This window comes from Equus przewalskii, chromosome X (genome assembly GCF_037783145.1).
Source record: "Equus przewalskii isolate Varuska chromosome X, EquPr2, whole genome shotgun sequence".
In the NCBI taxonomy this organism is placed as follows: domain Eukaryota; kingdom Metazoa; phylum Chordata; class Mammalia; order Perissodactyla; family Equidae; genus Equus; species Equus przewalskii.
In genome coordinates, this window is record NC_091863.1 from 54789764 (window position 1) to 54803200 (window position 13437).

Sequence of the window (13437 nt, forward strand, 5' to 3'; positions counted from 1 at the left end):
AAACTGGATATCCACATGCAAAAGAATGAAATTGAACTCCTGTCTTAAAGAGTCACAAAATTTAACTCGAAGTTGATTAAAGACTTAAACATAAGACCTGAAACCATAGATATCCTAGAAGAAAACATAGGGGAAAAGCTCCTTGACATTGGCCTTGGCAATTACTTTTTGGCTATGACACCAAAAGCACAAGCAACAAAAGCAAAAATTAATAAGTGGGGCTATATCAACCTAAATAGCTTCTGCACAGCCAAAGAAATAATCAACAAAATGAAAAGGCAACCTACTGAATGGGGGGAAATATTTGCAAATCATGTATCTGATAAGGGGTTAATATCATATGACTGAACTCATCATACATATGAACTCATATGACTCAATAGTAAAAAAACCAAACAATCCAATTTTTTTTTTTAGGAAGATTAGCCCTGAGCTAACATCTGCTGCCAATCCTCCTCTTTTTGCTGAGGAAGACTGGCCCTGAGCTCACATCCGTGCCCATCTTCCTCTACTTTATATGTGGGACACCTGCCACAGCATGGCTTGCCAAGCGGTGCCATGTCCGCACCCGGGATCCCAACAGGCAAACCCCAGGTCGCCAAAGCGGAACATGCGCACTTAACAGCTGTGCCACGGGGCCGGCCCAAATCTGATTTTTAAAATAGGCAGAGGAAATGAATAGATATTTTTCCAGAGAAGAGATACAAATGGCCAACAGGTACATGAAAAGGTGCTCAACATCACTAATCATCGGGGAAATGCAAATCAAAACAATGAGATATCACCTCACACCTGTTAGAATGGCCATCATCAAAAAGACAGGAGATAACAGGTGTTGACAAGGATGTGGAGAAAAGGGAACCCTTGCACACTGTAGCTAGGAATGTAAACTGGTGCAGCCACTATGGAAAACAGTATGGAGGTTCCTCAAAAAACTAAAAATAGAACTTCTATATGATCCAGCAATCCCACTTCTGCATATATATCCAAAGGAAATGAAAACAGGCTATCAAAGAGATATCCGCATTCCCATGTTCATTGCAGTACTCACAACAGCAAAGTTATGGAAACAACCTAAGTGTCCATCAATGGATGAATGGATAAAGAACATGTAGGATATGTATACAACAGAATGTTATTTAGTCATGAAAAAGAAGGAAATCCTGCCATTTGCAACAACATGGATGAAACTTGAGGGCATTATGCTAAGTGAAATAAGCCAGACAGAGAAACACAAATACTGTAGGATATCACTTATATGTGGAATCTAAAAAAGCTGAACTCACAGAAACAGAAAGTAGAGTAGTGGTTTCCAGGGGCTGGGGAATGGAAGAAACGGAGACATGTTGGTCAAAGGGCACAAACTTCCAGTTATAAGATGAATAAGTTCTGGGGATCTAATTGTGATTATAGTTAATAATACTGTATTACATACTAAGTTACCAGGAGAGTAAATCTTAAATACTCTCATCACAAAAAAGAAATGGTAATTATGTGACATGATAGAAATGTTAGCTATCGTTATGGTGGTAATCATTTTGCAGTATACAAGTGTATCAAATCAATATGTTGTACACCTTAAACTTACATCCTTCTTAAAATGTCACTTATCAATAATTATCAACTTACAAATTATCAACTTACAATGTCACTTATCAATAATATCTCAATAAACCTGGAGAAAAAAAGCTATCAAAGAGATGGTTTATTTTAATAGCAACTGACCTGAGTTGCATTTTCTAGTGGTTTTTTCAGCCACAGAAGTGAACAAAATCTTCTAGGACAAAGTAACAGTGTAGATGGGACCCAGAGAGAGACTGATTGTACTCTATGATAAGTATTCTCCAGAATATAAAATGAAGTCATGAACAGGAGGCCAAGCTTTTGTTCTCTTGTATCTCTCTCCCTCTTGCCTCTTCTCTGATTTTCTTCCACACTCTGAGCATTCTAAGTCATCTTATGTGTGGTCAGAAAAATCTATAAGGAAGATTGTTTCTCTAGACTCTGGCTCTATCAATTATCCCTTTTCTGCTCTATTTTCAACATTTTCTTGTCTACCTACAGACACATTTAACTTTCCCTACTCTAAAACAAACTAAAAACACTTATGTCCACCCTATCTCATTACAAACTCCCATCCTTTCTCCCTTCTTCCCTTCAAAGCCAGATTTCTGGAAGAATTAATCTACATCCAGTCTGTACTTTCTCCTTCTCCATTCATTAAATTCACTGCAGTCTGGCTTCCATCATGATTCCAGGAAACTATAAAGGAAAGCTTCCAAGATGTTGGATTCACTGGCCTGTATTCACATAGCCTAAGGCTATTAATTGCTCTTATTTCTCAAAATTTCCTCTTCTTGACCTCTGGGACACTACTGTCTCCTCATTCTCCTATCTTTCTTACCTTTCCCTGTCAGAAGCTCCTCTTCTTTCCAATTCTTACTCTTTGGGGTTCCCCAGGATTATGTCCTAGTCTCTCTTATAGTCTTACACCACAAAGGAAAAAGTTAATCTATTTACACAGCTTCAACTATCAGTGATAGATCCCAAAATTTTTAATACTAGCCCCCAAACTCCTGTCTAAGCTTGAGACCTCTATTTCCAAATTACTTTTAAGCATTCCTACCTATAGGCTATAAGGGTACCTTAAGCTCCTCTAGTCTAAAATCAGACTTATCCTCTTTACTGCCCAAATCCTCTACAACCTTTTGGATTCCTGGATTATATTCTCATTCCCAATCATAAGACAGGTTCCCAAACTAGAAACTTTTGCCCCAACTACTTCTTCTCCCTAATCCTGCACATGTAATCAATCAGCATACAATTCTATTGATTCTACCTCATAAATACCACTCTGTCAAACCCAGGGTTTCCCCTGCACTGCCACAATGTGGGTTCAGACTCTTATAATATCAACTTGGACTACTTACCACAACACCTGCTAACTAGTCCTGCCATCATTCTCTCCCCACTCCAGACCAGTTCAGCTTCTACATTGCTTTCAAAATGATCTTTACCAAACCACTCTTTTGATTCTCCAGTGTCTACAGGATAAAACCCAAACTCCTCAGTCTAGCACAGTAGGATCCAGTCTAGCTTAGAAGCCTCACTTTCTACCTCATCCCCAACTCCCGCATACTAAGCTTCTGACCATTCCACAAACACACCAGACTATTTTATGTCTCCACGTCTTCATACGTTGTATTCCCTCCTCTCAGAATGTCCTTCTCTTTCTTCCTCGCCTGACAATGTCCTAGATGTCTGAGAAGAGAGAATTTGCTTTATTTTCTACAGCATCCTCCATGTGTCTGACATGTGGATGGTCCGCAGCAAATACTTATAGTGTGATTGAATAAGAGAGAATTCATGCCTCAACTCCACGCTTCACTCTCAGCCATACAGAATTTCAATCCCTGCACCCATGCTCTTACCTCCATATCTTTGCACACACTAACACTCAGGAAAAAAATGTATACATGCCTTCTCAGGAACCAGAAACTAGCTATCATTTATTGAGCAGTTTTGCTAAACGATTTATGTTCATTAGCTTATTTTAATCCTCAATCAGTACTGTGAGGTAAATATTATCATCATTTCACAGATTAAAAAAAACTCGGAGATGTAGAAGGTTTAAATAACTTTTCCATCTTGTAAATGATGGGATTTAAATACAGACCTTCAAAGCCTGAACCTTTAACCACCGTGCTCCAGACAATGTGTATCACACACAAGCGACTGCTCCATCCTCTCTGCTCCCATACCACTCCGTTCACCTCTCTGTAATGACAGTTGCCACATTAGAATGTAATATTACTGTTTACACAATATCATCTCCACTAGACTGGACGTTCCATTGTAATAGCAACAAAGTCTCACTAATCTTTGTATCCCCAATGTGTTTAGCACATTGTACGTGCTCAATAAATGTTCACTGTACAAATTCCAAAATCTCTCTCTGGCAATATCCTTTTGGTTGCTGCCTTGCTTTTCTTCTTCTTGCTGTATCCTTTCATTATTCATTCAACTATAAGCACTAAAGGCTGACAACTTGGTAGTGTTTAATAAAGATCACCTTTCATATACTAAGTGAATGTGCATGAAATGAGCAACAGAGGAATAGATCAGGAGTGCTTCCTTATTTGGGGGGAAGTTTATTCTGTAGCATTATCAGTCATATTAATATCATATTTTTAAACCACTTTCTTGTATTAGATACAAATAAACATAGGACTAATGACGTATTATTTTAGGAATCAAGGTTCTCAGTATAAAACAAAAGAAAGTACAATCACAGACTCAAGAATTTAGGAACACCATTGAGAATTACTGTTGAGCTTATTAATCATGTTGATATTAACTCTTTTATTGGTATCATGAAGAATATAGAAAACTGTTAAAGATAGCAGTTAGGAGATATTCTCTAACTCAAGGGGAATATTAGTAGAATGAACCTATATGTTCTGACCTTGAGTCAGACGAAGCCATGTGAAATATCCAGAATCCAATTGGATCTAATTTTAAGGATCCTTAGGAGTTATATAATCCTATGAATATGAAAGAATGCACAATTCCCTCAGGTCTTATGTCTTAAAATTAAATGCAAAAGACATTACTACGGAACATCAAGTTTAAGAGTCTCTAGAGATATTTACATATCTTAACATATGTAAATTTATATATCTTAAGATTTCAAAACTCAATCAATTGATCAACTCAGGTAGTAGCTGCAGACTTTTAGGGATAAAAAATATGTAACACAAAAAGTGAACCCAGGTATTTATCCAAAGAATACAAAAACACCAATTTGAAAAGATATATGCATCCCTATACTCACTGCAGCATTATTTACAATAGCTAAGACAGAAACAGCCTAAGTACCCAAAGACGGATGAATGGATAAAGAAGACGTGATATATACATACACGATGGAATACTACTTAGCCATAAAAAGATGAACTCTTGCCATTTGCAATAACAAGGATGGACCTTGAGGGTATCATGCTAAGCAAAATAAGCCTGACTGAGAAATATAAATACCGTATGATTTCATGCATATGCATAAGATAAACACGACAACAACGAATAAACAAACATATAGATACAGAGAACAACATATTGGTGGTTACCAGAGAGGAAGGGGGGTGAGGGGAGGGCAAAAGAGTAAAAGGGGACATTCGTACAGTGATGAATGGAAACTAGACTTTTGGTGGTGAACACGACGTAGTGTGTACAGAAGTTGAAATATAATGATGTACACCTGAAATTTTTAAAAAATTGAACCGAGGGAAGTGGGCTAGATGATCACTCCCCTATTTATGTATTTAGGCATACATTTATGTATTAATTTTTTCTTCTTTTGCCTGGAGTATTTTAAGGCAAATCCCAGATATCATATCATTTCACCCAGTTATTCCTCTCTTGAAGTTATGGAATCATTAACATAATCATATATAGTTGGCCTTCCATATCCAGAGATTCCATATCCAAGGATTCAACCAACTGCGGATTGAAAGGCCTACGATGCTTGTGTCTGTACTGACCATGTACAGACTTTTTTCTTGTTATTATTCCCTAAACAATATAGTATAACAACTATTTACATAGCATTTACATTGTATTAGGTATTACAAGAAATCTAGAGATGATTTAAAGTACACAGGAGGATGTGCATAGGTTATATGCAAATACTATGCCATTTTATATAAGGGCCTTGAGCATCCACGGATTTTGGTATCTGTAGGGGTCCTGGAACCAATCCCTCATGGGTCCCCAGAGACGACTGTATAGTTTAGTGTTGCCCATTGGGATCTCAAACAAGATTTCTCAGCCCCCCAGCCCAATTGTCTGCTGGTAAACAGCTTCAGTTAACTGATATGGTAACTGCCCTCTTAGGTGGGTAAACATCTTTTAATTTGAGAAGCTTTAGAATAAAGCATAGAAATATTTAAGAGACCCATTATATGAATATTTTTTGTGTGTTAAAATGGTGGCTTTGCATATTTGGTGTTCTATGTATTTGTCACCAGAGGGTGGATTCATTCTGGTAGAATGACATCTTTGTAACCAATTTGAAATGTTGAAACAATTTAAATTTTTTTTTATTTTAAGGTGAAATCTTACCAAATTATTCTTTTTTTCCATCCAGCTTTATTGAGGCATGATTCACAAATAAAATTGTATATATTTAAAGTATACAATGTGGTAAACGATGACCACAATCAGCTTAATTAACACATCTATCACTTCATATAATTACCTTGTGTGTGTGTCTGTGTGTGTGGTAAGAATGTTTAAGATCTACTCTGTTAGCAAATTTCAAGTTAACAGTATAGTATTATTAACTATAGTCACCATGGTATACATTAGATCCCCAGAACTTATTCATCTTATAACTGAAGGCTTGTACCCTTTGACCAACATCTCCCCATCTCCCCCACCTCCCAGCCCCTGGTAACCACCATTCCACTCTCTGTTTCTATGAGTTTGACTTTTTTTTAAGATTCCACATATAAGAGAGATCATACAGTATTTGTCTTTCTCTATCTGGCTTATACTTAGCATAATGCTGCAAATGGCAGGATTTCCTTCTTTCTTATGGCTGAATAATATTTCATTGTATATATATACCACATCTCCTTTATTTATTCATCTGTCGATGGACACAGATTATTTCCATATCTTGGCTACTGTGAATGATGCTGCAATGAACATGGGGGTGCAGATATCTCTTCGAGATACTGATTTCATTTCCTTTGGCTATATACCCAGGAGTGGAATTGCTGGATCATATTGTAGTTTTATTTTTAACTTTTGAGAAACCTCCATAGTGTTTTCCATAACGGCTGACATTCCCAACAGTGCACAAGGGTTCCCTTTTCTTCATATCCTCACCAACACTTGTTACCTCTTGTCTTTTTGATAAAAGTCAGGAATACTTCTTGAATTAACTTTCTCTTTCAGCAGCCTAATCTACTGACACTTTCTCTTCAACCTATTAATGTTCTCAAGGCTTTGCCCATCTTAAAAAAAATAGTGCTCCTTCAACCATGCTTTTTTGTCTAGCTACTGTCTGCTTTCCCTACTGCCCTTTCCCTTTGCAAAACATCTTCAAAGAATTGTCTACATTTGCATATCTCCCATTCACTTTTTTTAAAATTCGGAAACACTTTAAGCAAACAAAAAATGGTAAAGAACAACATAATAAACACTCATGTACCCACAACTCAGTTTGTTAAATATTAACATTTTGCCAAATTTCCTTCCTAGTCTTTAAAGAAATAAAGCATTATTGCTACAGCTTAAATATCATGTGTACCTATCACTTCCGCAATCCTCTTCCTACCTTCTCAGAGGCAACCACTATTTAGACTTTGGTATGTCTTATTTACATGTCTGTTTTGATATCCATACTACATATGCATGTATCCCTAAAAAATATGCAGTCCTGGGAGATGTGGGATCAATAGGCCCCAATGAATCATGTCTCCTTGAATCCACACCCTTGGGTGGCCTCCTCCCACACTGACTCTGGATTTGGTCATGTGATTTGCTTTGGCCAATGGGATATCTACAAATGTGACACAAGTAGAAGCTTGAAAAACACTTGTAGGCACCATGGGGTCAGCTGGTTCTGGCTTTCAGGGAAGAGGACACAGGGGCTACTTTCCCTCTGCTACATCCACCACTGCCACGATTCCGGTGTTGCTGCTGGTAGTGGTGGTAGTGGGCTGCTGGACTGCCATCTACCTGACTGACTTGGTGCTGAAGGTGAGGGCCTTGGGCCTAAAACCCAAGCCCGTGGTGCCCAGGGCTGGGGCACAAGGCCGGAGGCCATTTCTCTTCCCCTGCCTAGCACCTCTTGGGTTGGCAGCCACATGGCCGATGCCCACATGTGCCCTTCCACATGGTGCCTGGCTCTGTGGCATACATAAAGCACGGTGGGCCACAGGAGGGGTGTGGTGGCCTGAGCAGCTGCTGTAGTCGCATTGCGGGGTAGTGCAGGCTCTGCAGCCTTTGGGCCCTGCCCACAGGCACTGGTAGTGGGCTCGGGAGGGCCAAGGTCCTGCCAGACCCTGTGGCAGTGCACCAGGGAGGAAAATAAATGTCTGCCTAGGAACAGCATTGTTTTCCCTCAAATTGTCTTTAAGCCCATGACCCTCTAGGGACTCTGGTGTTGGAATGAATGTAAATCAAGTTGTGATTTAGGTCAGAAGTCTCAAACTTTAAAGTGCATACAATCATCTGGGGTTCCTGTTAAAATGCACATTCTGATTCAGCAGGTCTGGGGCGGAACCTGAGATTCTGCATTTCTTTTTTTTTCTTTAGGATTTTATTTTTCCTTTTTCTCCCAAATCCCCCCAGTACACAGTTGTGTATTTTTATTTGTGGGTCCCTCCAGCTGTGGCATGAGGGACGCTGCCCCAGCATGGCCCAACAAGTGGCGCCATGTCCACGCCCAGGACTCAAACCAGCAAAAACCCAGTGGAAGTGGGTTTCGGTGGAAGCAGAGCGCACAAACTTAACCACTCGGCCACGGGGCCGGTCCCAAGATTCTGCATTTCTAACCAGTTCCCAAATGCTACAAATGCTGCTAGTCTAGAGACCGTACTTCCAAGTAACAAGGATTTAGATAGTTTCTGACTACTCAAATTCTAATTTGCACTCTGCTCACCCTTCTTCACATTAACCCCCCAAACGCACATACCCTGGGTACGTGGTCAATTCTTCAGTTATTTGGGAAGATTAGCAAAAATTATGAACAATTATCTGACCACATGCTTCAAGCAACCTTTTGGAATTGAATATTGGGGGGTAGGGGTAACTGTATGTTTGGAATAAAATCATATAAATTCTCAAATGGTTAATAAAAATTCCAATTATGAATATAAAGCTTCATGTTATGAATACCATTTAAAATAGAATACTATTCTATTTCTATAGAACCAACCTTCCTCCCTCCCTTCCTTCCTTTTTGTTTTTGCTGGGAAAGATTTGCCCTGAGCTAACATCTTGCCAATCTTCCTCTTTTTTCCCCTCCCCAAAGCTCCAGTAGTAGTTGTATATTCTAGTTGCAAGTCCTTCTAGTTCTTCTCTGTGAGCTGCTGCCACAGCATGGCTACTGACAGATGAATGGTGTGGTTCTGCACCCAGGAACCGAACCCAGGCCGGGAAAGCAGAGTGCGCTGAACTTTAACTGCTAGGCCATCAGGGCTAGCTCAAGAGAATACATTTCTGTTGTTTTAAGCCATCCAATTTGTGGCAATTTGTTATGGCAGCCCTAGGAAACTAACACACCTCCCAAATGATCTCCCTGCCTTGGATTACTTCTTTACAATCAATTTTGGGTTAGGCTCAAGGATGGCTCTTTCCAAAATACACACGCAATCATATCACTCCTCTGCTTAAACCCCTGCCATAATTCCCCATTGGCCCATGCTGATCTTTGCAGCCTCATCTCTTGCTACTCCATTACATAATCCCTACACATTAACAACATACTACTTGAAGTTCTCCCCAAATGCTATGTTCATGCACACTTCCGTGCTTTGCTACACACTGTTCCCACTGCCTAGAATATACTCCCTGCACCATCAAATTTTTCTTCTCTATATCTCCATAACCTAGTACGCAAGGAGTGGCAGTAGTGAATACAGAATGGTTTTTCAAGGAATCTCACTGTGAAGGCTCAGAATCTTTTGTCAGTTACAAATTTTGAAAACAGAGAATCTGGAGTCTGCTTTCTAACATACACTGCTAGCAAGGGATCCTCTACTTATACAAAGCCATCCTCCCAACATTCTGCCATTGGTCCTTTTCTGTTTTCCCTCTACTATTTTCCCCCTTGAGGATGGCATCCAATCTTATGGCTTCAAATACCACCTATTATAATAGAGGCTAGCAAATCTCTATCTCTACTTTTAATATCTCTCCTAAGTTCAGACCACTGGTATTTGTTCCACAGCACACTGATGCTCTGTTCATTTTTCTTCTGGTCATTTTTCATCTGTGTGTTTAATTTTGGATAATTTCTATTGCTGTGTCTTCAAATTCACTAATCTTTTCTTCAGTCGTGTCTAATTTGTTAATCCAATCAAATATATTTTTTCTCAGACATTGTATTTATAATCTCTAGAAGTTTAATTTCAGTCTTTTTATATCCTCCATGTCTTTCCTCAACATGATTACATGATCATGTTTTCCTCTACCTTATTGAACAAATAGAATATATTCATAATATCTGTTTTAATGTCCTCGTCTACTAATTCTATCATCTGTGTTATTTGTGGGTCTGTATCTGTTGATTGATTTTGCTCATATTTTCCTGCTTTGTATACCTGACCATTTGTTATTGGTTGCAAGGCATTGTGGACTTTATATTGTTGGATGCTGGATTTTTTTCTTTATTGCTCCTTTAGATACATTTGTGATTTGTTCTGGAATGCAGTTAAGTTTCTCAGAAACAGTTTAATCCTTTCAATGCTTTCTCTTAAGTTTTATTAGGCAGGATCAGAGCAACTTTTAGTCTAGAGCTAATTTATCCCCACTACTAAAGCAGTACTCTTCTCTTTCTCTCTCTGTCTCTGTCTCGTTCTGTGTAGGTCTCTCCTCTTTGGTACTGTGCCCTGTAAATATTAGCCACTTCAACCTCCCTGAATTCTCAACTCTGTCTCCTGAAGTCAGAGAGGCTGCTAGGCTCTAGCTAGACTTCCTCTCTCTGAACCGTTGTTGCATATATTTGGTCCAGTTTTGTAGTTGTTTAAGGCCAAAGGGTGAATCCAGTCCTTGTTACTTGATCATAACCAGAAGCATAAGTCCTTACCCTTTTGAAAAGATCAGTGCATCTACTCTGAAAAAACAGATTGTAGAGGGGCAAAAGCGGAAGAAGGGAGACTAGGCTATAGCAATAATCCAGGTAGAATTGATCAACTTGGACTATGGTGGTAGCAGTGGGGATGGAGAGAGAGATTCTGGGTGCATTTTTGTTTGTTGTTTCAGAGTAGCAAGTGGATCTGTTACTTACCACTAAACCTATAGCACAGTACCTAGCCCATAGTAGATGTTTAATAAGCAAAAGGCAATATGTCACCTCCAGTGACTGGCTCAAAGATAAACAACATGTGGTCACTGTCCACAAGAAAGCAACAATCCAGTGCAAAAAAAAGTCTGATTATGTTACTCTACTGGCTCAAAAGCCTTTTGATGGCTCCCCGTTACTTACAAAATAAAGTCAAAACTCCTTAGTACATCACGCAAGGTCCTCCTTGATGAACTTCTATTCTTTCTTTCTAGCTCATCTGCAACTGAACCACTATCCTGCCAAACTCTCACACTCTAATCTCACCAGACTACAAGTAAATAGGTGCTGAGTGAACAAATAAATTACATTATGCAAAAAATATATACACAGTTCTGATATTTTCTTGTTCCTGATTGTATCTGAAGAAGATAATAAACTCAGAGAATCAGCATCTTACACCAAGCCACAGCTATTTTGAATTTTTTTCTTCTTCTTCTTTTCCCCAAAGCCCCCTGGAACATAGTTGTATATTCTAGTCATAGGTCCTTCTGGTTGTGCTATGTGGGATGCCACCTCAGCATGGCCTGATGAGCGGTGCCACGTCCGTGCCTGGGATCCGAACTGGTAAAACCCCAGGCCACCGAAGTGGAGTGTGTGAACTCAACCACTCGTCCACAGAGCTGGCTCCTATTTTGAATTTTTAATAATTTAGAATAAATTATTTACCCTAACTCTTGGCTCCCCTTCTCAAATATCGCATTCCTGTTAGTGGTATCACAATTCTTCCAGTCTTTTAGGTAAAAGTCTTGGTCTCATCTTTGGATACAGGGTTCAGAAAGGGATTTCTTAGATACTCCATTACCATGTGTCTCATTTACACATCCTTCTTCAATACTATTGGGACCAATACTGTTCAGAATCTCATTGCTTCACACCTAGATTACCATTACAGATTCCTATCTGGTCTCCCTTTACTGTTTCCCAATATATCTTATACACAGCTGTTGAAAAAATCTTCCTAAAGCACAGCTTTCATCATGCCACTCTCTTGCTCAAGGAACTTCAACAGCTCTCTAGCTGCATCAAGTCAAAACTCTTCAGCTTGGTTTTCAAAGTCTTCTATTATCTCCTTTCCTACCAACACAATACGACCTTACTTCCTGTTACTCTCACACTTGTAACTGCTACTATAGTTACACCAATTTCCTCCTCACTCTTCCTGGATCACACCAGGCACATTCCCTTCTCCATACCTTTCTTCATACTGTTTCCTCTTCTTAGAATGCCCTCCCATCACCTCTTTATCTAAATCCTCCTCTTGTTTAACAACCAATCCTAGTCCCGCCTCTTCAATGATGCTTTTTTCAATTACTGTAACCTTGAGTGCACAAGGTGTCTCACACTATAGATAGCTCCCAAAGCACCTGGCACAGCACTGAGCATAAAGAACCCAAATAAGTACTTTCCCAACCTGATGAATATATAAATTAACAAGAACAAAATTCATAATTTTCTTTTTAAAGATTGGCACCTGAGCTAACAACTGTTATCAATCTTCTTTTTTATTTTTTTGTCTTCCCAAAGCCCCCCGGTACATAGCTGTATATTCTAGTTGTGAGTGCCTCTGGTTGTGCTACGTAGGACACTGCCTCAGCATGGCCTGACAAGCGGTGCCATGTCCATGCCCAGGATCCAAACCAGTGAAACCCTGGGCCGCCAAAGCAGAGCACATGAACTTAACCACTCAGCCATGGGGCCGGCCCCCAAAATTCATAATATTTAATGAACATAATCTCAGTCTCCTTCACTGGCTCCTCATTCTCTGCTCACTTCTTAAATACTATTATAAAAATAGGAATTATAGTAATACCTACCTCATTTAAGGTTGTTGTGAGAATTAAATGAATGGGTACATATAAAGCACTTAGTATAATGCCTGCCACACAGTGGGCTCTCAGTAAATGTTAGCAATTATTATATCACAGTCACCACTCTCTAAACTTGTTTTACTGCAAATAGTCTCATTCTTAGTTAACGGTCTCACCATTGACCTAGGCTCCTAAACCAGGGCCCTTTAAGGCTTTAAGCCATTTTATTGCCATTTAATGGCTTTAAGCTCCTCTTAACTCCTCTCATACTTTCCATATTCACTTAGTTAGCAAAGGACTATCGACTCTTCTTCAGAAGTACCTCTCTGAATCCATCATTTCCTTTCTTTCGTTCAGGACCTCACTTCTTCCTTGAGACAATTCCAACAGCCTTCTACACTAGTCTCCCTTCCTCTGGTTTTTCCCTACCCAGTCTATTCTTCATACTGTAACCAGCTATCTAAAACACAGTTCACTTCCCCTTTTAAAACTTTTCTTGGCTACCAATTATAGAACACAGTTTGGTGTGCAAGGCCCTTTTGTGCTCTGACC

At 39.3% G+C, this 13437-nt stretch overlaps 1 protein-coding gene across 2 annotated transcripts in view; it reads right to left on the reverse strand.

Annotated features, from left to right (window-relative positions):
• SNX12 (sorting nexin 12) overlaps nucleotides 1-13437 on the reverse strand; it is a 95382-nt gene that overhangs the window by 18697 nt on the left and 63248 nt on the right. The window contains exon 7 of one of the 2 annotated variants that reach the window (XM_070606113.1): nucleotides 3677-3777. The exons of the other annotated variant lie outside the window; for it this stretch is intronic. The gene's annotated coding sequence lies outside the window, so the exon portion shown is untranslated. The remainder of the gene's footprint in view (nucleotides 1-3676; nucleotides 3778-13437) is intronic. 2 annotated transcript variants of the gene reach the window in all.